This window comes from Panthera onca, chromosome A2, assembly GCF_046562875.1.
Source record: "Panthera onca isolate mPanOnc1 chromosome A2, mPanOnc1 haplotype 2, whole genome shotgun sequence".
NCBI lineage: Eukaryota > Metazoa > Chordata > Mammalia > Carnivora > Felidae > Panthera > Panthera onca.
This window is the reverse complement of record NC_138340.1, coordinates 140,438,854-140,462,339: the sequence shown is the minus strand read 5'-3', so window position 1 is coordinate 140,462,339 and position 23,486 is coordinate 140,438,854. Positions and strand designations below refer to the sequence as shown.

The following is a 23,486-nucleotide window of genomic DNA, read 5'->3' as shown; positions in this document are numbered from 1 at the left end:
GCTCAGTCCCGGAAGACTGCTCTCTACTTCACATGCCAATTGCAAGTCCAGGTTGTTGGATGTGCTTCTGACTGAATGGCTATAAATTAGAAGTTTCCATGACCCCTTCCCTGGTTTTGATTAATTTGCTAGAGTAGCTTTCAGAATTCAGGGAACCCATTAATTCATTATATTACTAGCTATTACATAGGATATGAAAGGATGCAAGTCAACAGCCAAATGGCTAGCCAACAGCTAGCCAATGGACTAGCTTATTACATAGGATATGAAAGGATGCGAGTCAACAGCCAAATGGAAAGATACATACAGCAAGGTGTGGGGAAGGTGCAGCAGACACACCACTCTCCCTGGATCTCCTCATGATCACCAACCCATAAGCTCTCTGAACCCTCTCCTTTTGGCTTTTCATGGAGGCTTCATTACACAGGCGATATTTATTAAATCATTGGAAACTGGTGATCGATTCAACTCTAGTTCCCTTCCTTCTCCCTGGAAATCAGGGGGTGAGTCTGAAAGTTCTAACCCTCTAACCACATGGTTGGGGTTCCCTAGCAACCAAGCCCCATCCCTAGGTGTTTCCAAAGCCACCTCATAAACATAAACCCCATTGCGGTGGAATGAGGCTTATTATGAATAATAAGATGCCCATTTCACCTTTGTGGCTCTGAATCAATTTCAGGAACTGATGACAAGAGACCAAATGTTATAACAAAAGATGCTTCCATTGTTGTTATCACTCAGTTCCAGAGGTTTTAGAAGCAGTGAGCCAGGAACCATGGATGAAGACCAGATATATATGAGAAATATATTTTGGTCACCTGAATGAACAAATATATATGTCAAAAACCAAACTGTACACAGAATAAAACAAAGTAGAAAGACGAGTTTATTGCGAGGTTTTTGACCTGCAAGCTGGGAAACTCAAGGCTACAGGAGCTGTGAGTTCTGGATTGCTCATGGAATAAAGGGTTTTTATGGGGTGAATGTGGAAGTTATTTGGCTTTTTCAGCTGACTGGTTGCCTAGTAGTCGTCTTCTTTATTTGCATTAGGGTAACTGAGCCAGGGGAACAAGGAAGTCCAAAGATGACGTGAGCAGACTTGGTGTTTGAAGACTGGCTGGCATCCGGGGGTTGACTGGCATCCTCTGCTGATTTCTGAGAAAAGCTGCAAATTCCTGAGAATTATGTTAGGTAAGGTTAAGTTTTATTGTTCTTTAATGCACCTGTGTTGGCCAACTCTGTTTTTGTCCCCAACATAAATGACTCTGTCGTAGTTTTGGTTCTACATACAATTCTTATAAATATCACACTCTGCAAGGTGGTAGGTTCTAATAACAACACCTTCTGCAGCCTTCAGATCTGATCACTTGCAGAATTCATATTCTCCATATCTTGGGAATGGGAAAATTGAAATTTGGTGGCTAGCGGTAGAGGTGTGGTGGTGGTTATGTGGAGTTTTGCCATAATGTCGTCTCTGAACAAACCTTTCAGAAAAGTTTCTGATTCTGATATTTGTAAGTTCTCTATTCCTAAAATATGGACCATGTGTGCCCAGCATAAGCTTTTGTTGTCAAGTCCTGGAAAATAAGATCCTACAAGGCATCTGACACTATCCTGTTCATATTATATGTCAGAGTAACACTTGAAGTAACATGTCTTCGTATTATTTAATTCTTATTAGTAGCTTGGTTGTTTGTTTAAATCTCATTAGTAGCTAATTCATGTAATTAACTGTAATTTTCCAGGATGGTCTTTTGGTAGCTTACGAGTATAGAAATGTGAAATTTCCCCTAAAGAATGATAAATAAATTCATCACTTTCATCACTGACATATGGTCTTTAATGTCAATAATCTAATAAAGGTCTTAGGTTAGACTCATAAAAATAAGTAAAGATTAGAAAATGAGACCTGTAGGAAAAGATTAAAGGATCATTCAGAAAAACTGAGAGCCCTTTCACTGATAATCTTCATTTTTCTGATAATAAAATAAGGAGAATGTTGGTCACCTTCATAAAGGAGAATTATTGTTCTTCATAAATAATAGAAGAAAGAGTAAATAAAGTGTTAATTTTAACACTTGAATGGGTCAGAAATTTCACCCAGTTGGAAAATATTAAGGATTACTTTAGAAATGAAAAATTTAGAATTATTCTTTCTGGATTAAGACAGGACAGCTTTCTGATTTGTTGGTTGTGATCTGGGACAGGTTAACTAAAGCACGTGGACAAATCTGATCGCTTTAATAAAGTTCAGTCAACTGTTTAATCTTAGAAACCCTCTGTCATTCTTAGAATGGCCTCTGGAGGTCAGGGTTGAGGCATGGTGTGTTGCTGAGTTCCCTAGTTCAGTCTTTGCGGTCAGAGTACCACAAACACTGCTACTTTTGGTTCTCCATCTGGTATCACTCATAAACTCTAAGTTTGTTTATGCATAAAAGATAATTCAACTAACAAGCTAATGTGCAATATTCTGTGTTATTGGATACTTGCATATCTTTCTAAACGTTTTTAATTTATACATTTAAGTAAGAGTCTGTATTAATTTCTGTTAAAATAAAGTAGTTAGGGCTCAAAGAACATTAAAAAAAATCTGTTAAGGTCTTGAAATATGTAAAGACTTGTAAAATAATACATATTGAGAATGAAGGCACCTCAAGTTTAAAATAATAGGATTATTTTAATTTTTCTCACGTTCCTAAAATTTAGGATTGCAATCATTCTTTTAATTCAAAAGCATTTGAAAGCTCTCCAAAAAATTTTAAAAAACCATTTGGAATGAGGTAGAATAATTTACCATTATTACTGTACGTTAGTGTTTTTATTAGCCCCGACTCCGAGAATGGCAGGCAGCCAAAAGACATCCATCCTCCCCCGAGTCCCTCCTGTGCATCCTTACTCCACAGTCCAATGACTAGTGAAGGCCAGCACCTAGGAAGGGGGGATTAGAGGAAGGTTCTATATTTGAGAAGCTCTTTACCAATTTTTGGAACTACATGTTTTCCTATTCTTTTGCTATTTTCTGCTTTCTTCCCATTTATACTTATTTGTGTTTAAACAATGCTCCCGGCTATCCTTAAATATTTTGGAAAAATATGAATGGTAGTCTTATATTTTCAACGTCTAAATGTGTAAAACATTTAAACATCTAAACGTCTAAATGAGTTGCTGTATTTAATTATATATTGTGTGGTAATAAATATGAGGATGATTGAGCTGTTTCCAGATATTATTCACTTAGAAAGAGTATGCCCTGGTAATTCTGGTAATGCCCAGGCTTTTCCGAGTCCTCTGAGTCCCTTCCCTCTTCCTGCCCTCATTCCCAAACCTTATTCTTTAAGGCTCCAATGTCTTCTCTGTGAAGGTTTCTCAAATTCCATCATGTGAATTTCACACCCCTTTCTGGGTTTACTCACTGGATCTTATACATACCTCTGTTAAAACTCATGCAGTGGCATGTTTTTAAGTTCTTCCATGTTCCTAAAATTCACAGTTACAAACAGCAAGGTAAAGAGGATATCAAAACATTTAAAAACCAGCAGAGTACCAGCGTTGATCAATTGGAACGGAGACCAGCTTGAAATAACACTGGTATGGTGGGGCTTAAAAAGATCTCTTCAGGCTACCTTCTGAGCTCATTAAGGGCAGGACTTCTGCATAACTTGGTATTCTTAGGACCTAGCACAGTACTTGGCATTTGGTTGATCAATAAATGTTTTATGAATAAGTGAATGAGATATCAAGAAAAGTTATTCATTAATTCCGGTGTAGTGTGAATTCCAGTGAAGTGTGAGTAGTGACTTCAGGATTGCCTGACACCATTTAATGTCAGACATTAGGTTAGCTTGTGTTGTTCCTCATATGAGGTGATCCTAATGACACATTCCACAAGATCTATGCGTTGAATTATTGTGACAGGCGATCTGTTCTCACACTTTCCTGGTATTTTTGAGGGACAGAATGGGTTGATTAAATTGGATTTGTGAAAGAACAGATAGTAGATAAACCTGTTTCTCAAAGAAATCAGTCTGTGATGCCATTTAAAAAATAACCTGTAATTAATTATTTAAAAGATATCGAACATTTTGAAAGCTGTTATTCCTCATAAGTTACTTTCACGTATGGTAGGATACATACTAGATGAGAGTCATTCTTCATTTAATGTTTATTTATTGTGGAAAAAGATTCTTTGGATACAGTTTAGAACTATTTAAATTGAGGAAATAAGTGTTCAGTTTGCCTCGGGGTAGCAATTCTTCATAGACTTTTTTTTTATAACCTTAAAGTAGAGACAGTACATGTCAACCTGGTTTCCAACTATCTTTCCTGTGATGATTCCTTTATCTTATTCATTGGGATGGCTTTAGTTTCTTTCCACTTTCTTCTAGCAGTTGAAACTTTCTTCTTAGCAGAGTGGTGGTTCCTTCTCTCCTACCCTAAGCGATGCACATTTCAACCCCACAGCACACGTTGAACTGAATAGACTCAATTTGCTCCTCTTAGACTGACTCAGGGAAATAAAGTTTGGGGCCAGTGCTGGTCAATTTGAGGTTAATTAGACCTACATAAAATAATTATTTACCTCTGCTTAATATAGTGCTTCTAAGTGATGAAACCACAGCAAGGATTAAAGGGCATGAGTTTTGTCCCTCCGGTTAAGTTAAAATGGAAATCAGGGTGGAGCTATAGGAAGCTTTAATCTTACAGTCCAAAGGTTCCAGCTTTCTCCTGGGAGACTGTGTGATAGCAGGCAAATCTTGGAACTTCTGGCAAACCTTTTTCTCATCGGAATTATTAAGCATTTGGCTTAGCTCACCTCTAAAGTGTTACATGGCTCCAAAATTCTACAATTTTTAAAACATTTTTTAAGTTTATTTATTTATTTTGTGAGGGTGGGAGGGGCAGAGAGAGATTGGAAGGGAGAGAATTTCAAGCAAGCTCTCCCTTGTTGATGAGGGAGCATAAGGCAAACTGATGCCCTGCAAGCCCCCCTCCCCCAGGTGGGATACGCGTGACATTCCTTAGGTGCTCCTGGCTGCCCTGAAGCTAAGAGAAGGAGAAAACAAATGGCTAAGTGAGGAGATCACAGTCATGCAGGACATGAGTCTCCATCAGTTTACATACGTCTTAGTAAATGACAAGAAAAAGGCAATCTTATCAATAGCCTAACCTCCAGAAACCTATAGACTCAGTTTCCTGGAGCCTTAACATCACCCTCCCCGCCATAGTGATGTGGGCAACAAAGACAAGAATGGAATGGTAAATAAGATTAAATTTCCTCATAACCTGCAGCCCATTGACGAATACTTGAGATAGGCAGAGTAAAACGTTCCTCCAAGAACGCTCTATGGTCTTAATGCTTTGCTAGAGAAAAAACAACTTTAGCTTGACAAAAAAACAACTTTAGCTTGACAATAACTACGTCTCAGGTATCTTATTGATCCTCTTTAACATAGAAACTCCTTTTGGAAACTTCCTCTTTTTCCTTTACCTCCATAGTACATAACCAGCCACTCTTCGCAACCCCAGTGCAACTCTTATTTTCCCATGGGGTCTGTCCTCGTGCTTTAATAGACTCACCTTTTTTTAAATTTTTAAAAAGTTTTTTAAGTGTTTATTTTATTTTTGAGAGAGAGAGAGAGAGAGAGAGAGAGAGAGAGAGAGAGAATGGGGGAGGGGCAGAGAGAGGGGGAGACACAGAATCCAAACAGGCTCCAGGCTCTGAGCTGTCAGCACAGAGCCCAACATGGGGCTCGAACCCAGGAACCGTGAGATCATAACTTGAGCTGAAGTTGGCACTTAACTGAGCCACCCAGGTGCCCCAAAATTCTGCAGTTTTTTAAAAGGTAACTTTTCAAAGGTTTGGGAGTTGTGATTAAGCAGGTGTTGAGGAGGAATGTTATTCTGCTCTTTAAGATCCTTTTAGCTGGACTAAGAATCAAATTGATGTGAGACAGATTAACAAGAGAAAGTCAAATTTAGAATCCACACAAACATGAAATTCCAAAGATAGTGAGGCAACATGACACTCATATGAGGTGAGGAGAGGAGTAGGGTCTGAGGATACAAAGGGGAGAAAGACCATTAGCAACAAAGGTAAAAGGAGATGTTTAAAAAACAAAGGTTGTCCAATTATGCAGATAAATTTCTTAGGGAAAGAGGAATCTCTGTTTATAGATCTCTGCCTGATATAGGCTGGCAGCTGATGGGGAGGTAAAGAGCTTTTCCTGAATGTGCCGGGTTTTGACTGCTTTTAATGCAAAATAATGTTCATGCAAAATGAACCATCTTGGGGTGGCCTGCCCTTGGCCCCTACACAGGTTATGAACTGAGCATGTTCTGTCTGCCCAAAAGCCTCCCCCTGGGCTCTGACTCTCTAAATGTTTGCATTGTAATAACAGCTGGCATCTCCTCATCGCACAAACTGTCCTTTTCATTCCAGAAACGGGAGCTCCATGATGGTTTTTGGAGTTACTCCCTTTCAATTACTGATTGATTTCAGGGCACTATCCCCTTCTAAAATTATGCCTGGCACATATTCAAAGTAAGAGAATTACAAATTTGCTTTCTTAAGACGTCAATGTGAGTAAGTGTGCGATTTATTCTTCCAAAAGTGAGACCAAGACAATAGAAATTAGCCTGAAACACGAATGCAAAAAAGATGAAAATGATGATGCTTCATCTTAAAAATTAACATCTGCTGTGGTATTGAGGAAAGTGCAAGTGGAAGACTGAGCTGCTTTTCAGAGCCTGAGTCTCGGTGCTTTTAAGAGTGCTCTTGGGGGGACCTCACATGTCCTCCAGCTTGCAGATACTAAAGCCCAATTGTCTTTCTTCCTAAGTAAATTCTAGAAGATTGAGTCATCCTGAAGGAATTTTTTTGTATACAATAATGCCAATTTGTTAATGTATAACCAAAAACAACTAAGAAGTAGACTAGAATGCCGCGGAGCTGGTTAGCAAATTGTGTTTCTTATAGGAAAGTTTAGTTACAAAATTAAATCAATATTAGAAGATTACTTGGTAACTATACTGTTTAGTTACAGTATAGTTGGGGAGTGACATGATCTCCTGGGACAATTAAAATAATAGTTAACGCTGAGGAATATTATCACCAATCTCTATAGTAAGCTTTTATTTCTAAACAAGAATTAACCAGTCCCTTAGGCAGTAATGGAAACACACTGGTGAATTTTTACTATTAAATCTTTATATTTAGCATGCTATAGTCACCATAAACTCTAGTCCTTATGATAACTGTACTTTCTCATTAAAGATTTTCCAAGATTATAGTACTCCCAACTTAATTATATTTCAAAATGCTTTTATTTTCTAAGGCACAGGGAGTTGCTTATTGGGATCTAGGAAATGTAGTTGTCTGAGCAACCTATTTGTAAATCTTTTCCTTGGAGGGGTATTTCTTAAGAAAATGTCAAAGCCAATCATGTTTATGTTGGGTATAGTTAGCACTTGTTTCTTACCACTGTTCATAAATGCAGCTTACTTGGAATCTAAAACCCTTATGCAAATTTATAGATTGGACTGAGATTGGTTACACCAGGCAAATTGCTTAACTACATTGTGGTTCTCAAGGATTTGCTGAGATTTTGGTAGATGTAATTTAAATGGCAACTGTAGTTTCATCTTCTATGTTTTTAGTTTTCTTCAAGACACAATTTACCTATAAGGCTCTATTTGTTTTATATGTGTGCAGGTATAGTAGGACCTCAAATACCTGTAACTGTCAGCTTTCAGTATTTATTAAGGGTCAGTAATTGTAAAATACAGTAAAAATTTGAAGATGTGGCCAAAGTAAATTTCTTTTTAACTAGGCAGATTGAATCATAGGCAAAATATTGAAACATTTATAGTGTCTAAAATGATTTTTTTTTTTTGGACTAATTTAAGCAAGGTTGTTCAGGTCTCCTTTTTCCTTAAAAAAAAGAAAGGAAATTTGGACAAAGTTCTAGTTAGTTACTTTGTTAAAAAATTGATTGTATTCATAGCTTTTGAAGTTAAAATTAATTTAAAAACTTCCTATGATAGTTTGGTTTAGGAACCATTGTCTTAGGATATGGTCTGAGCAAGAATATGTAATAAGCAGCCCTTTGGAAGTGATTTTTGTGATCTCTTAAAAAATATCCACATAACTTAACTCACTAGCTAATATTGCCAGCAACACAGATGCCATTTTCCTATTAAAGCATTTTTATCTGGAACAGTTGACAGTTAAGTTTGAAGTTTTCAGGAGAGAGCAAAGTACTAAGAATGAGGAATAAGGCAAAAGATATTGAGTATAAATTGTCCTGGACAGTCTAGGTAGGGCATAGGCAGTTGGAGACCCTAGACGGGCAGTAGGGCATGGGTTGTGAAAGTACTAAAAATCAAAAAGGGAGTACAGAAAAAGGAATGGAGTAATGTTTTCATACCTACATGGATCTACATATTCTCACGCATTCATGAGTTTGACCTCTGAAGGTCCCCTTGACCAAAAATATCCTTTCTGACATTTCTCCATAGTTGCCTGAAATTCTCATTGTATTTGTTTTGGGGGGATAAAAGCAAGGATGATCTAGCCCTTTTCTTCTAATCAGCCTATAAGCATCTCATTAACAAGGATTGTATCCTGTTTCTCTGAACACCCACACAGTGCATAACAGTGATGTGTATATATACATGTGACCTTTTCTTGTGAAGGAAAATGGGGCATCTTCATTTCTACCTGTTGAGACTTCAGCTCATGTTGGTGTCCAAGGGGCACCACAGAAGGAAGTGCAGCCTCAGTAGAGGAGCACTAGTAAGGGTTAGAGTAGGAAACGTTGGGCCACCCTGGCCTGCTCTCAGTTTTCTTGCTGGAGGAGGATTTCTGAGAAAGGTGTTTCGTTGATTAGGTACCCTTGCATTGATCAGACCCTTGCATTGTCTTTCTGAATGGGAAAAGTGTGGGGTTTGGGGGCAGAAAACTTAGAACTGATTCCTAGATGTGGGATTTGGCCCAAGCACTCTCTCATCTTCACTCACCATTATCCTGATCTGTAAAATGGGATGAAACAGTAACTACCCTGGCCTTGTGGAACCCAATTCCTTCTCTGGCTACCTAGTGATTATGTCTGGTTGACATGAGTGTCCACCTCTTACTGCTTGCTCCTCACTTTCCTATCATCCCCACCCTACCTGTTCATGTGGTTAGGGATTAGCACAGTGATGGTTATTGCTTAAAGCTTGAAAATTAACTATTTAAGTAAAAGAAAAATCCTTGCTGCAGTCTGATTTCAAATAACGTGAAGGTAAACATCAACTCAGCCGATGGGCAAATTCCAAATTAGTGTAGCCTGATTTTAAAATTTTATTCTGGGGGCACCTTGGTGGCTCAGAGGCTGGGCGGCAGACTTTGGCTCAGGTCATGATCTCATGGTTCCTGGGTTCCAACCCCACCTCAGTCTCTGTGCTGACAGTTCAGAGCCTGGAGCCTGCTTTGGATTCTGTGTCTCCCTCTCTCTCTGCCCCTCCCCCATTCTCTCTCTCTCTCTCTCTCTCTCTCTCTCTCTCTCTCTCTCTCTCACACACACACTTTGTCTCTCAAAATAAATAAACGTTAAAAAAAATTCTTAAAAATGTAAAAAATAAAAATGAATAAAAATCTTATTCTGGGGGCACCTGGGTGGCTCAGTTGGTTAAGTGTCGGACTCTTGATTTCAACTTGGATCATGATCCCAGGGTCATGGAATCAAGCCCTCCTCGGGCTCTGCATTGAGTGTGGACCTGCTTGGATCTCTCTCTCTCTCTCTCTCTCTCCCTCTCTCTCTCTCTCTCTCCCTCTCTCCCTCTCTCCCTCTCTCCCTCTCTCCCTCTCTCTCCCTCTCCCCCTTCCTCCCTCCCTTCCTCCTCCCTGCTCCCTCTTCCCCAATTGTGTTCTCTCTCTCTCTTTAAGAAAATAAAATAAAATAAAACAAAATAAAACAAAATCTTATTCTGGGTCTTTAGACTACATGTATGAACTAGTTCCCTGTGTATTTTCACATTTGAAATGCATTGGTACACATCTGAGTGTGATTTTCAAGGTTACAATTTGCAGAATTACAATAGGGCAGAAAGTTTCATTGCTGTTACTCCTTAGATTTTCTGATTAAACAGGAGCTGGATTTTCTTGGTTGAAGAATGAGGAGTGGAGCAAAGTGGTGGGTTATTTATTTATTCTGTTCCTAATCTATTCTCTTCATGTTGCGTATTATTACTTTTTGTAGTGTTCTTGCTTCTGGTATTTTAAACTATCTTTTAATATTTCAGTTGATGTTGTATATTGAACAGATGTCTTAAATTATTTCAGCATGGTGTACAGAGAAACCTAAAAAGAATTCGTTTTAAAAATCATTATTTGTTGCTTTTCCAAAACTTGGTAGAATGCTTTCTCCATTTTTTCCCCCACAGTAATATTCTTGATTTCATCTTTTGAGGTCAATATGTTGCCTCATATCTATATTAATTCACTGGAGCAAGGTCTTGAGTACATTTGTCAAATGTCCAATTTGGTTATAACCAAGTTAACGAGTAACATTTGTTATTAATTACATCAATAAAAACATCATAATCTTATGACTCTGGTTTGAGCCTAATAGAGTAGGAGGTTTGAGGGATGAATATTCACAGGCAATTAATGGACTGTTCTTTAGAAAAAAACATGCTAAGAATCATTTTAATAGCCTCTTTGCATCCTAACCAGACTTCAATCAAATCAAACTGTTTCTGGCTATAAAAAAAAAAATGTAATCGGTTCCTCAAAATTAAATCCAATGAACTTGTCTTTGTAGAAGGTCAAGTAATATACTCTCATGAAAGAAAATGGTTCCTCATTTAATGCATCAGTTATTAAAAAGGTGTTCTATTTTCCTGTTTGGGTTCTGTCTGTTTTTTTTATTACTGCATATTAAAGTAACCACCTTGCCAACATGCAAATGATACGCTAACTGAGCATGGTTTGCATGAAAGGGCCAGAGAGACCTATCAGAGGCATTATTATGCCTAAGCAGTAGAAAATCGCAGAGCCATGAGCATCTTGCTCTATTGCATGCTTATATGACTCATAGAAACAAGTAAAAATTAAAATATAGATGATTTTCTACTTTTTTTTTAGAGAAGACTTTCAGAGAATCTTATAAAATCTTAGATTTTGGTACCTCTTTATTGGTGAAAGAGTCAGACACCTCAGGTTTAGTTAAGGAATATAAAAGAGAGAACAAGAAGGGAGATGAGAGGGAGGGAAGAGGAGAATGTTAGACAGAAAGGTGCATAGAAAGGGAAAAAGAGAGAGAGAATAGGCAAAAATACCAGAGAACTATAGCTTTGTCATAACAGAGAATGGAGTAATGTTCATTGAAAATATCTTACCAAGTGCTGCTGGATACTTGGCATATTTTATAGCATTTTATCTTTTGAAGTAGGTTCTATCTTCCATTTAAAGTTAGAGAAACAAAGGCTTACAGTGTTTCCAAAAACCTTGTCCAAGGCCACAAGCTACCATGTGAACCACCTTTTTGACTTTGAGGCCCATGATTTTTTCATTGTGCCATGCTAGCCAAAGGCATGCGGTATCTAATTTTTGGTAAGGAAAATCCATTCCAGTCTTACTAAAATGAAATTTCAATATACCATCATTACTTTCTATCCTAACTGAAAAGTTGATTAGGTTTTTCAGACATAATGAAGATAAAGGAAACGGAGATTGCTATTTCTTGGTAGATATATGTTTGGTATGTGTGTGTGCACTTATTTCTTTGATGAACAAATCTCAGTGTCCTACAGAAAAAGGCCACTCGTCAGCTAGAAGCTGCAGATATGTTTTATCTGGGCTGGTTGGAAAGATTCTCTCCCTGTCCTTCCTATTTTTGTTCTTGGATAATAATCTCCCATACAAGGACAAGAGAAGCTGTAGATGACCAGCAGTGTTATAAAGGTCACTACCTTAAACGAAGCTTCTACTGGCCAAGACAGAAAGTTTCCAGTAAAAGGAACTGGGCCTCGCTCAGAGAACAGTGCTGTAATTCAGAAGTCCTAGGACCAGAGGATGCTTCAGGTAGTCTGGTTGGTGGCATGTAGACCCTGAGACTTGGCTCTCTTTTTACTTTTTTAAAAAATTGAGATATAACTCATCTACCATAAAATGTACCCTTTTAAAGTATACAATTGAGTGTGTTTTAGTATATTCACAGGTTGCACAACCATCATTGCTATTGAATGCTAGAATATTTTCATGACCTTAAGAAGAAATCCCATTACTCATTAGCAATCACTCTTTATTTCCTCCTCCCCCAGTTCTCTGCAACCACAATTCTACTTTCTGCCTCTCAAGATTTGCCTATCCAGCTACATTTTATATGTAATTACAAGGCCACACATTTGATGACATTTCCTGTTACCATTACTATTGCTCTCATATGGGCATTGGGCAATCCAGTAGGTTATTCTCCCAGGATGTTAAAGTGAGGGACCAAGTGTAATTTCCCCACACCCCTTCAAGTGTATCCAGCCTCAGTTCCAGCGCAGGGATTACATTTTCCCCTGGAGTTTACAAGCTTCCTCTAGACTCCCTGAATTGTGGATATTGGAAAAAGCATTAGGAACTCAATTAAATTTGAGTCTTTACTAGAAATATTTATCCCCTAATCTTCTCACATAAGCAAATATTCATTAGACCCATGACTTCAGTCTGATTTTTCACTCTGTTCTCGAATCTCACTGCTCTAAACATCATTTTTGTGCATTTGATATCTCTAAAAGACCTTTGAATCCCGTGAAATCGGTTACCAAAGCCAGAAACCCAAGAATCATCTTAGATCTTTCTTCATGGTTTTATTTTGCTTCCTCTTTCACTTCAAGAACCCATTACTAGATTCTAGAGATTTTAACCACCTATTGCAATATCTTCCCTACTCTCTCCTTCATCTCTAGACCCCCTACCATTGTGAAAGCCCCTTCAACATGAAGTAGTTATGATGACCGGACTGCAACTACTTCTCTTCTGGTCCCCCTGCCTCCCATCTTGCCCCACTTCATTATCTCCAGTAATGCCCCCAAGCAGTCTTCTCATAATTGCAATCTGTTTATTTCCTTCCCCTCATCTTAAAATTCTTGAAAATTTCTCCACAGTTTTCAGAATGAAGTTCAAAATGTACCAGTTCCTCCAGAGTCTTCCCTTAGGTCCGTCTTGCACAATTCCTCACTTGTACCCCTTCCCTGCACCCACACTGACTGGCTTGTCTGCCCTGAATAGGTTACTCAGCTTCAGGTTCACTGCCCCTGCACAGAACTTTGCATTATCTAGAATGTTCTTTTCTACTTTACTCTTTTATTACTCTTTGAGTCCTACCATCTCTTTTCTGGAATGTAGGCCCTCAGTGGACAGAGACGGCATAATTTGTTCATCTCTATGCCAAGTGCTCTGCTCATTACTCTGCCGCCACACTTCTGATACTTTACTCACTTTTCCATAATGTCAGTGCAATTCTCAGTATCTACAACTGTACTGTAAATGTATTGAAAACACGTAGCAGCTAGTATAATACCCAAGTAAATGTCTAGTATTTATTGGATGGAAGAGGAGAAGGAAAGAGAAATAAAGAAAGGAAAATAAAGAGCAACAGGACCCAAATGTTGCCTATCTCCATATGCATCATGAACTCATGGTGGGATTCAGCACTTTGCCCTTAAAGCCGACCCATGCTGGAAAGCATAAGTGAGTAAAACTAGCTTTATACTGCTGTTTGAAAAATTTGTGGAGGGCATGAAGGAAAGACTTTAGAAAGTAAAGCCATAAAACAGAAAACATTTGGTAAACTTCATAAAAGTCAAATTTGGTTTTTTGACCTATTTGGTTTCCCCCTGTGTTCCAAGAAGACATAGTAATCCTAAATGCACATGCACGTAAAACATCAAAATCTATGGTATATATAAAATATATGATCAAAATATATAAGGCAAAAACTGATAGAACTACAAGGAGAAATAGGTTAATCCATTATTACAGTGAAGACTTTAACACTGCTCTGTCACACATGGACAGATCCAGCAGGCAGAAAATCAGTAACGACATAGTTGAATTCAGAACACTATCAATCAACTGACTGTAATGAACATCTATAGCCTACTTCAACAACAGCAGAATATACATTCTTCTCAAAGTCACATGGAACATTCACCAAGGTAGACCACATCTTAGGCTATAAAATGCACCTTAGCAAATTTAGAAGAATAGGAATTATATAATGTCTATGTATTCTCAGATCATCGTGGAATTAAATTAGAAATCAATAACAGAAAAATAGAAAACACCCAAATATTTGGTGATTAAACAACGTACTTCTAGATAATATATGAACCAAAGGAAAAAAAACTCGAAAGAAATTTTAAAATATTTGGAATAAATGAAAATGAGCACACAACTTATCAAAATTTGGGGATCCTGAGAAAGCAGTGCTTGTAGGGAAATTAATAGCATTGAATGCATATACCAGTAAGAAGCAGATGAATTCACACCATGGAACTTGGGAAAGATTTGGGACTGAGAGGCACCTATGACTGCACCAGACAGGGATGACACATGGGGCTGAAAACAAAAAGAATTGGTTAAAAGCCTCACTGAGAGTCAATTAGACCTAATGATCCTTTCTTCCATTTCCTGTAGCTTAACCTTAACAAGAAACTGGAAATTTACTTTGTAGAGAGTAAATCTCAAAATCACCAGGGATAATGGCAAGAAGGGAAGAGCTACTGCAATAAAATGGTAAATTATAAACTAACAATAAAGACTATATATGGAGACTTGTACTTCCACCCCAATGCTTCTCGCTGTATGAACATTCAAAGTCAAGTATATGCTTCCCCTTTTCCCTGGATAAGTTTTATAGAACTCTTCTCTGGAGAAACTGAAGTGTTCCTAAGAAAAGACCTGTGGGCACCATCCTAGCAGGAAAGCAGATTCATACTAGATGATTCAAATGAAGGGACATTAATGAAGGAACTACTTACAGTCTGTACATGAACAAATGAGGGATGGTGAGTCACCTAGCAACTGGCAACAGTAAGAAGTCATTATATCCCCAGGTTGAAGACAAAATGGAGGGAAGTAAAAGCCAGTGAGAAGTAAAACAGTGCAACAGAGCCCTCTCGGCAGGAACCAAAGTGTGGAGAGTTGCAGGTACTGCTAGAGACTCTGTGCTAAAGCAAGGAGAGAAGCGGGGAAAATACCCTTAGTCTGGTTGTTTAGGGGGAGCTAGTGTATAGTTCTCAGGGTCAGCCTCCTGGGACACAGAGTAGGATAGAGAAGAATAGAGAAAAGACATGATGGAGGGGGCAGTGCACAAACAATATCTAGCAAAGATACTGACACTTGGAAGTCTTCTAATGAAACCTCTGTACTCCAGTTTTAACACTCTAGAAGTCTACTAGAGTGAACTTCCAAGTTGTTCTGTAGTGCCACATTCTTAAGTATGATTGGTCAGCCATACTAACCTTTGAAAAGATCTCCAAATTAAAAGGCAGTTGAGGGGCGCCTGGGTGGCTCAGTCGGTTAAGCGTCCGACTTGATTTCAGCACAGGTCATGATCTCACATTTCTTGAATTCAAGCTTCACATCATGCTCTGTACTGATAGCATGGAGCCTGTCTGGGCTCTCTCTCCCTCTCTCTCTGCTCTCTCCCTCTCTCTCTCTCCCCGCCCCCCCCAATAAATAAATAAACATTTAAAAAAAAGTTGAAAGAGAAACCACCCAAATAATCATTCAAAAATTAAAAACTCTAGAGGACAAAAGAAAAATAGGGGACTTTAAAAACAATATATTTAAGTCTATATTCTCAGACAATTGATTGTATTTCATTCATAAAGCAAAAATCAGAATGTATTTTTTTATGTTTTAAAATTTTATTTATTTATTTTGAAATAGAGTGCAAGCTGGGGAGGGGCAGGGAGAGAGGGAGAGAGAGAATCCCAAGCAGGCTTCCCACTGCCCATTTAGAGCCTGATACAGGGCTGGAACCCATGAATCATGAGATCATGACCTGAGCCGCAGTCAGATGCTCAAACAACTGAACCACCCAGGCACCCTCAGAATGTTTTAAAAGCAGCAATAGAAACACTGAACTTTCAGAAGTGAAAAATGTAATAAAATAAATCAATAAAAGAATTATAAAGTCAGGAAATAGTTGAGAAAGTAGGACAAAATTGCAAAGATATTTAAAGGAGAAGGGAAATTAGATAATAAATCCATGAGCTCTAACATCTGACTCATAAGAGTTTCCAAAAGAGGCAACAGAGAAAAATGGAAGGGAGAAAATTTTCAAAGAATTTATCCAATAACATTTGTGTCACTGAAGAATGTGTGACTTTAGAGATATCATTGAGCGTCCAGTGCAATGAACATAATTTCAGACCACCAGGAATAACAGGAATTGCTGAAAACCTTTAGAGGTCAAACAAATTGACATTCAAGGAATCGAGGGCAAAGTGACATTAGACTTCTCAACAGCAACATTGGAAGTTAGAAGACAGTGGAAAAGTATCTTCAAATTTATGAGGGAAAGATGATTTTTTAAAAATGTTTATTTTTGACAGAGAGAGACATAGTGTGAGTAGGAGAGGGGCAGAGAGAGAGGGAGACACAGAATCCGAAGCAGGCTCCAGGCTCTGAGCTGTCAGCACAGAGCCCGACACAGGACTTGAACACACGAACTGTGAGAGCATGACCTGAACTGAAGTCAGATGCTTAACTGACTGAGCCGCACAGATGCCCTGGGAAAGGTTATTTTTAACTTAGAATTCTATATCCATCCAAATGATTTGTCAAGAATGACACTAGATAACCACATTTTCAAACATTTGAAGTCTTAAAAACCTATTTTTTGTGTGCCATGTCTTAGTTGTTAATGAAGGACATATGTGTATGCTACTAAATCAATATATTCTACTAAATTAGTGCCTCCAGGTAAGGAGAGAGAGGAAAGGTAAAGTCCCAGGTTGACAGCTGTGCCATTAGGCTTAGAGAGCAACCAGTCTGGATTGAAGGAGGAAGAGAGAGTTTCCCAGGATGGGTGTCTAAAAAAAAGGGACCTAATTATCTTGTGTGCCTAGTCATAGTGACTAAGATGGCCTTAACATTCCCCTCAGCTTGGCTAAATTTTAGGCAGTCTTCTTCCTGATTATGGGCCCCTGACCTCCCTTTTCTTAAAGCATTTACTTTAGAAAACTTGGGATTATAAATTCTTTCTCTGCCCCCTTGAGATTTAAATCTCTCAGACTTGCCAGTTGTACAACTCAGGAATATCTTTCTCAAGTGACTTAGGACCTTGGAAATGTAATCATCAAGTAAGTAGGGCCCCTATCTTCTAGTGTCTGTGGAGGAGTAGGAGCCTAACTTTGTTAAGGGGCAATTAACAGATGTCCTACTCATACTGATCAACCTCTCAGCTAATGTCCACAAATATTTTTCCCACTAGTTCACCCCAGTACTTAAAAACCACCACTTTACGATCTAGAGGATTTGAGTTCAACCTATCTCTCCTACTACAATAGTCTTAAGTCTTTCTTTCATTCTTTCCTGTTTAACCCATCCAGTGTAATTTTTCTTTGATAGTTCAAAAGTAGTATTAGGAGGCATTTATTCATTATATTGTATAGTCTGGGAAGAACTCATGATAGTGACATTGAAAACTAAGGAAAGAAGAAATAATTGCTTAGTCAGTTCAACGTTTTCTTGCTGTACCTTCTTCTATTCCTGAGTTTCCTGCCCAGAGAGGCTTCTCGCTTATTTGAGCCACACAGTACATTTTGCTTATGCGTTTCTTTTACAATATATTGTTCCTCCTGGAATGCTGAATCCTTATTCTCCATAATAAGAAGTCTATAGATTTAATTTCTTGCCTTTAATTTTGTTCCTCCCCAATTTGACACAGTATCTAAACTTTCCAGATTTTTTAATTTAAAGTCCTTGGTTGGACGGTGCGTTAAATTTGGTACTTTGGACGGTGCATCATATGGTACTTCATAACCCACAGAGGACCCTTATACCGCATCTTAATTGATCCTTATAACACCCTGTAATACAGGTGAGTTTTGGCACTGGATTCAGAGAAACACAGGGCAATACCCTAAATCTGGTCAAGTTTTTTAATCTCACTAAGCCTCAGTCTTACGTTACTGTGAGGTGTGGGCAGTACGTAGCCCATAGGGCAGTTGTGAGGATTAAATGAGACCATGCATATAATTGCTTTGCACAATATCTGGCATAGTCAACACTCAGTAAGTCTATTAATGATTATTACTATTTTATAAGGGAAGACTAAAGTTTAGACTCAATGGAAGAAAAGTTACTATATTATGAAACAGGGTTTTAAATGTATATCTTTTGATTCCAAAAGCAGTTCATATCTACTATCTCACACTGTCTCTCTAACTCTGTGTTTTTAAAGCAGCATCTTCATTAGGATTTACTGGCTCATTATTTTAGATTAGATGTTTAGTACATAAGTACGTTTTGAAAGAATGTGGCCTACAGCGTGATAGGGAAGGAGACATTGGACTCTCAGTAGTGATGGGGAGGGGGACAGAACAAAAAGAGACCTAACCAGGGAGCTGTGAACGGTTGGGAGGCAGGGAGAGGGAAGAGGGGCTAAGATGGGGGAAGGGCAGAGGCATCACGATGTGCAATAGGAGGCACCAGAAGACAAACTGCTCGTGCCTGTCATTCATATCTGGTGTGCCCTCGCCATCCGTGGTTCTCAACAGTAATGGAATAGCCAGACAAAATAATATTTTTCAAAAGAAGAGCCACTGGAAAGGAGAGGGTCCTCTAATTTTTAACCTGGTGTGCAAAGTGTAAATTTAATTCATCCACAGGGGTAAAGGGAAGGGAAGAGTAGCTGAGATGAGCAGACTGCGAGGGGTGCTTCTCTGAGAACAGCCCAGACCTGGGGACTAAGTGGTCTGTGTGGCGGCTGTGCCCAAGACCAGCTGTTGCTTTCACTTTTCAATGTCTTTGTTCAAACTATATGGTGTAGAAATGGTACATATTTATAAATAAATTGACGGTGACTCTAGATTCCATCTGTGTATGTGACTTGTTTTGTCTCAGATTTATCACTCTCTTGGAAGAGAAGATGGACTTGAATCAGACAAGTTAGGCCCTCAGAGAACCCATAAGATAATTTTCCACTGTGTTTGTTTTCCTATCTGACACAGTGGTAAACCTCAACAACAGAGAGCTGGTTTTTTTATTTTGTCATGTTTGGTTTTTAGTAATTGAAAGGATATCTAAAATGGGTATAACCATTCATATCCTTTTTAAATTCCTCCTTTGAGAAGGTTGTCACTGATTTTGAATTTAATTTTATGATTTTGAATACTTAAAGTACCTTGGCTCTGGGTAGCTTTTGCAGATAAAACAGGCACCTTTAGGGTTCTTGAAAGGCAAAGGGTTTAGTGGACCGGGAGGGGGGGGGGGGGCTGGGTTAGGCCTTCAAACTTCTGACTCTGCAAGCTCTTGGCAGAGGTTTTTCATTTATTTGTTTGTTTGTTTTTGACTGCTGCGTGATTCAAGTGATTTTGGCCCTGATGACCTTGTGGGTAGATTCTACATGTTAGAGCTGGAAGGAGCCATGGGAATCATCCAGTGTAATCCTTTCCTGTTTTACAGTTGAGAAAATCAAGAAGACCCAAGGAAGCATAGCTACTTGTTCTATACCTAGGAAAATATTTTATTTACTATATACATTACCAAAAAATATCTCATAACCCACACTTACGAGCACAAATAATGATTCAGGTTTCCCATCACCAGAAGCATGCTCAGCCCTGCAGGCTACCTCCTACCATCAGGCTCACCGATATCTGAAAGCTATTATTCTTGTGCTATTTACATTCCCTCTTCCATTCACTCTACAGCCTTCCCAATCTGTATGTTATTCCACAGGTGCTAACTGACTAATCTGATAAATTAATCATCAGTCTGCTGATGGGGAACAACAAAGGCCCAAATAGGAAAAGATACCTCAGAAATTTCTGAGCAGGCCACTGTTGTCATTCCTCCAAACATTGTTTGGAGTGTTGGCACACAGGAATCCTGACCCTGAGAAAACCATGCTTCCCTTTCCTGTGTTTCAGGGTCTACCCAAAGAGTTGAGGGTTCCTTGCTGTGGTCTAGGTTCTAGTTCAGGTACTGCTCCTACTTTTCCTTTCTTCGGGGACTTCAGTCATAAAATATTTGAGTGAATGAATTCCTTTGTCTCTGAAACTCCAGAACTCAAGCATAATCTCTATCCATACCTTTGTGCTACGTCTGAAGATTCCCACTGTGGTTATCTTTTCCCCTGAGGTGAGGATTTTCTTTTGATATATTTGTTCAACTATACTCAGATCAGTATGTTCAAGGGTTTGCTGGATCAGATTCAAAGTGAGTAGTCACCACATGCTTCCTGAAAGAGTTCAAGAAGTTCACGGAATAATTAGGGAAATGACACAGTGCCTTAGGGAAGTATTTTCTTATGAGACTTTATGAAGGGGATGTATTGCTTAATGGTTAAGAACATGGATTCTGGGGTAAGAGAATCCTGGGTTCAGATCCTGGCTGAGTCCATTACTAGCTATATGACTTTGGGAAAATTACTTCAACTCAGTATGCCTCAGTTTCCCCATCTATAAAGTGGGGGATAAAAGGAATACACATTTGAGGGTCGTAGAAATTATATAACTAAATGCATATAAAGGTACAATAAGAATTGTGTATTCTAAATCATAATATCCTAGACCATATCATAATACCACATATTATAAAATCGTATATAATCTCATGGTTAAAGAAGGATTTTCTATGGTTAACTCATTAGTTCTCACTTTGTTTCAGCTCAACAAACAAAAGTTCTGTGCTCGACTAATAAGACAAGGTCTGTGATGTTAAGGGGTTCAGGGTTCTACTGAGGAAAACAACTCTTCGTACCTCTCTTGATTGACTTTCACTCTCTGAATCATCACTGACTCCTGAGCCTTGTAGACCATGAATACAAAGAATCAAATTGAGGGGTGCCTGGATGGCTGAGTCAGTTAAGTATCCGACTTAAGCTCAGGTCATGATCTCACAGTTCCTGGGTTTGAGCCCCTGCTTCGGATCCTCTGTCTCTTTCCCTCTGCCTCTCTCCCTCTGTCGCTCTCTCTCTCTCTCTCTCTCAAAAATAAATAAACGTTAAAAAAATAAGAGTCAGATTGATAGTGGAACCTTCCCCCAAGTGATCCACACATCCAATATGAGCACAAGGGCCCTGTTTCTGTTTATACAACCTCACCTCTGCATAACTTCCGTATACTTTCCTCCTCCTGCTACAATTCTCTGAGGAAGGCAGTTTAGAAAATTGATTTCTGTAAGGCCTAATGTTTAACTAGTATGACCAGGAGCACATTTTCATAGAGAGAGATAATTAACTTGGTTTCATTTTCACATGACTATCCCGTGATAAGTTGAATTCTTAGAATAAAAACATGTGTCACTTTCCTTCCAAAGGGCAATTATTAGGTGCTCAGCTAGACTTTCCCCTTAATATTATTTCCTCACCCTCAGAATCGCCACCCTGATGGCTAAGGAAAAGTCCCTTGGATGAAACAGAACGTGAGTTAGCAGAGAGTTTTTAGCATAATCTGCTACTAAGGTGGCAGTTTGGCCTTTCCTGCTACATGTAAGCTTTGCAGACAGAGGTGTAAGCAGCCCAGAGGAAGAAGAAGTGTGATTTCAGTCAGATGATTTAAGAATCTGAAACCCACAGCCAGTTACTAGTAAGAGTTATAGGAATGAAATAAAAATTTAGTAAAAGTCTGTTATAAAATATTTGCCTATGTAATGGATTATGTTCTATCAAAATAAAATCATGTGCCTCAAATTAGGGTGATACATCATTAAGTCGTAGGGAGCAAATCGAATGGATTTGCTGCCTGAGGCTGTGAGAGGCTGAGGACAGTAGAACAAGGACAATTGATGTATCTTCTTGGAGACGAGTGTGCTCATTGCTGTCCCAGAGATGGCACTAACTGTCCTGGGGCTCTGCATGTGTTAAATAACAAATGCAAAGTCTCTGGCACATCGTAAGCACTCAAAAAATAATATTATTACATTTTGGTTTTACATCATAATGGTGTTTACTCTAATTGACTGAGGGTTTTTTAAATTATTATAATGTGGACTCATAATTTATTAACCAGAAATCTCTATTTGCAATCAATGGTGAAATATTTATTAGAAGCCAGGAAATGACAAAGATAATCCTTCATCTCAAAGCTTTTAAATTATGTAATTGTTAGATAATTTTCAATTCATTTGGATAAAAATCTCAGTATTCATTCAAGCAAAAAGGGTATTTGTAGGAAGAATCAAAACATACTCATAGAAAGAATATCAGTCATTGTTCTCAATCTAAGTGAATAATACCATTTAATAATGCTATCAATAGTATGGAAAGATAGAGGACAAGTTGTGATCCTTGTTATTATCATTGAGAGGGGCTTTCAGGGAAGCAACATTAATACCAGTGGCAGAGGGAAAGTGAGGAGGAGAGACAGCTGAGGGCAGGAGGGTAACCAAGCCAACCTTCCAATGTCAGCAGAAGGAAAATATTTTTAGAGAAGTAGCAGTGGAGAAAGGATGAGAAAAAGGGAAGGTACAACAAGACTGAGCACAAAGGAAAGAGAAAGAATGCTGTCAGTGATTCTAGGATGTTGTTTTACAGAATGCAGCGAACTCATTAACGAGTTGTCGTACAGTTGCTTTATGTGGGTAAAGAGTTAAGCAGTATTTTGCATTAACTGCATTGTAGTGCCAGCCAGATTTCTTTGATGATTTATTCTCAACTTTGCCAACATTAGCCTGGCATGTGAGAAACTGCGCTCTCAGCAGCCATAAATTTTCTAAAAGTTTCATTTCGTTTTAGGGAGAAAATTAAGTGTCCGTTCCAATAGCAATAAGAAAGAATAAATCCCATTTTAAGCACATATTTCTTGCTGTGAGCTTAAAAATACAATTTTTACTAGCCTGTTTCTCTTTTTCTTATGAATTAATTTTGAGTGGCTGCTTTAAGATATTCAGAGTAGGCACAGATCCATATAAAGAAAAAGGATTATGTATCGGAGACAGTTTCTTTCTTAAAATCATCCATATTTGCATGTCATGGCTAATATCCACCGATGCTTAGTAAATCGGTTGACTGTGGCTATATTGACAATTGTGTGCTTAAACTACTACTGTTTTATCAGGACTGTTAGCTTTTTCCTCAGGCTCCTGGCAGCCCAGGGCAGACTTTTATTTCCAAGCATCTGCTCACTACTTAATTCATAATTATCATTCTGGATACAGCCAGTGCCCATAGCAGTAGTTCTAAATTACCACTTTGGACAAGCATATAAATGATGAAACCTCATTTATGAGTGACGTCTCTGCGGAAAGCATGATTTCTGATGTTGTTTACATC

The 23,486-nt window shown here is 38.5% G+C and overlaps 1 protein-coding gene across 1 annotated transcript in view; it reads left to right on the top strand.

Annotated features, from left to right (window-relative positions):
- Window positions 1-23,486, top strand: part of IQUB (IQ motif and ubiquitin domain containing) — a 232,323-nt gene that overhangs the window by 121,907 nt on the left and 86,930 nt on the right. The window contains exon 13 of the transcript XR_013552896.2: window positions 1,051-1,191. The gene's annotated coding sequence lies outside the window, so the exon portion shown is untranslated. The remainder of the gene's footprint in view (window positions 1-1,050; window positions 1,192-23,486) is intronic.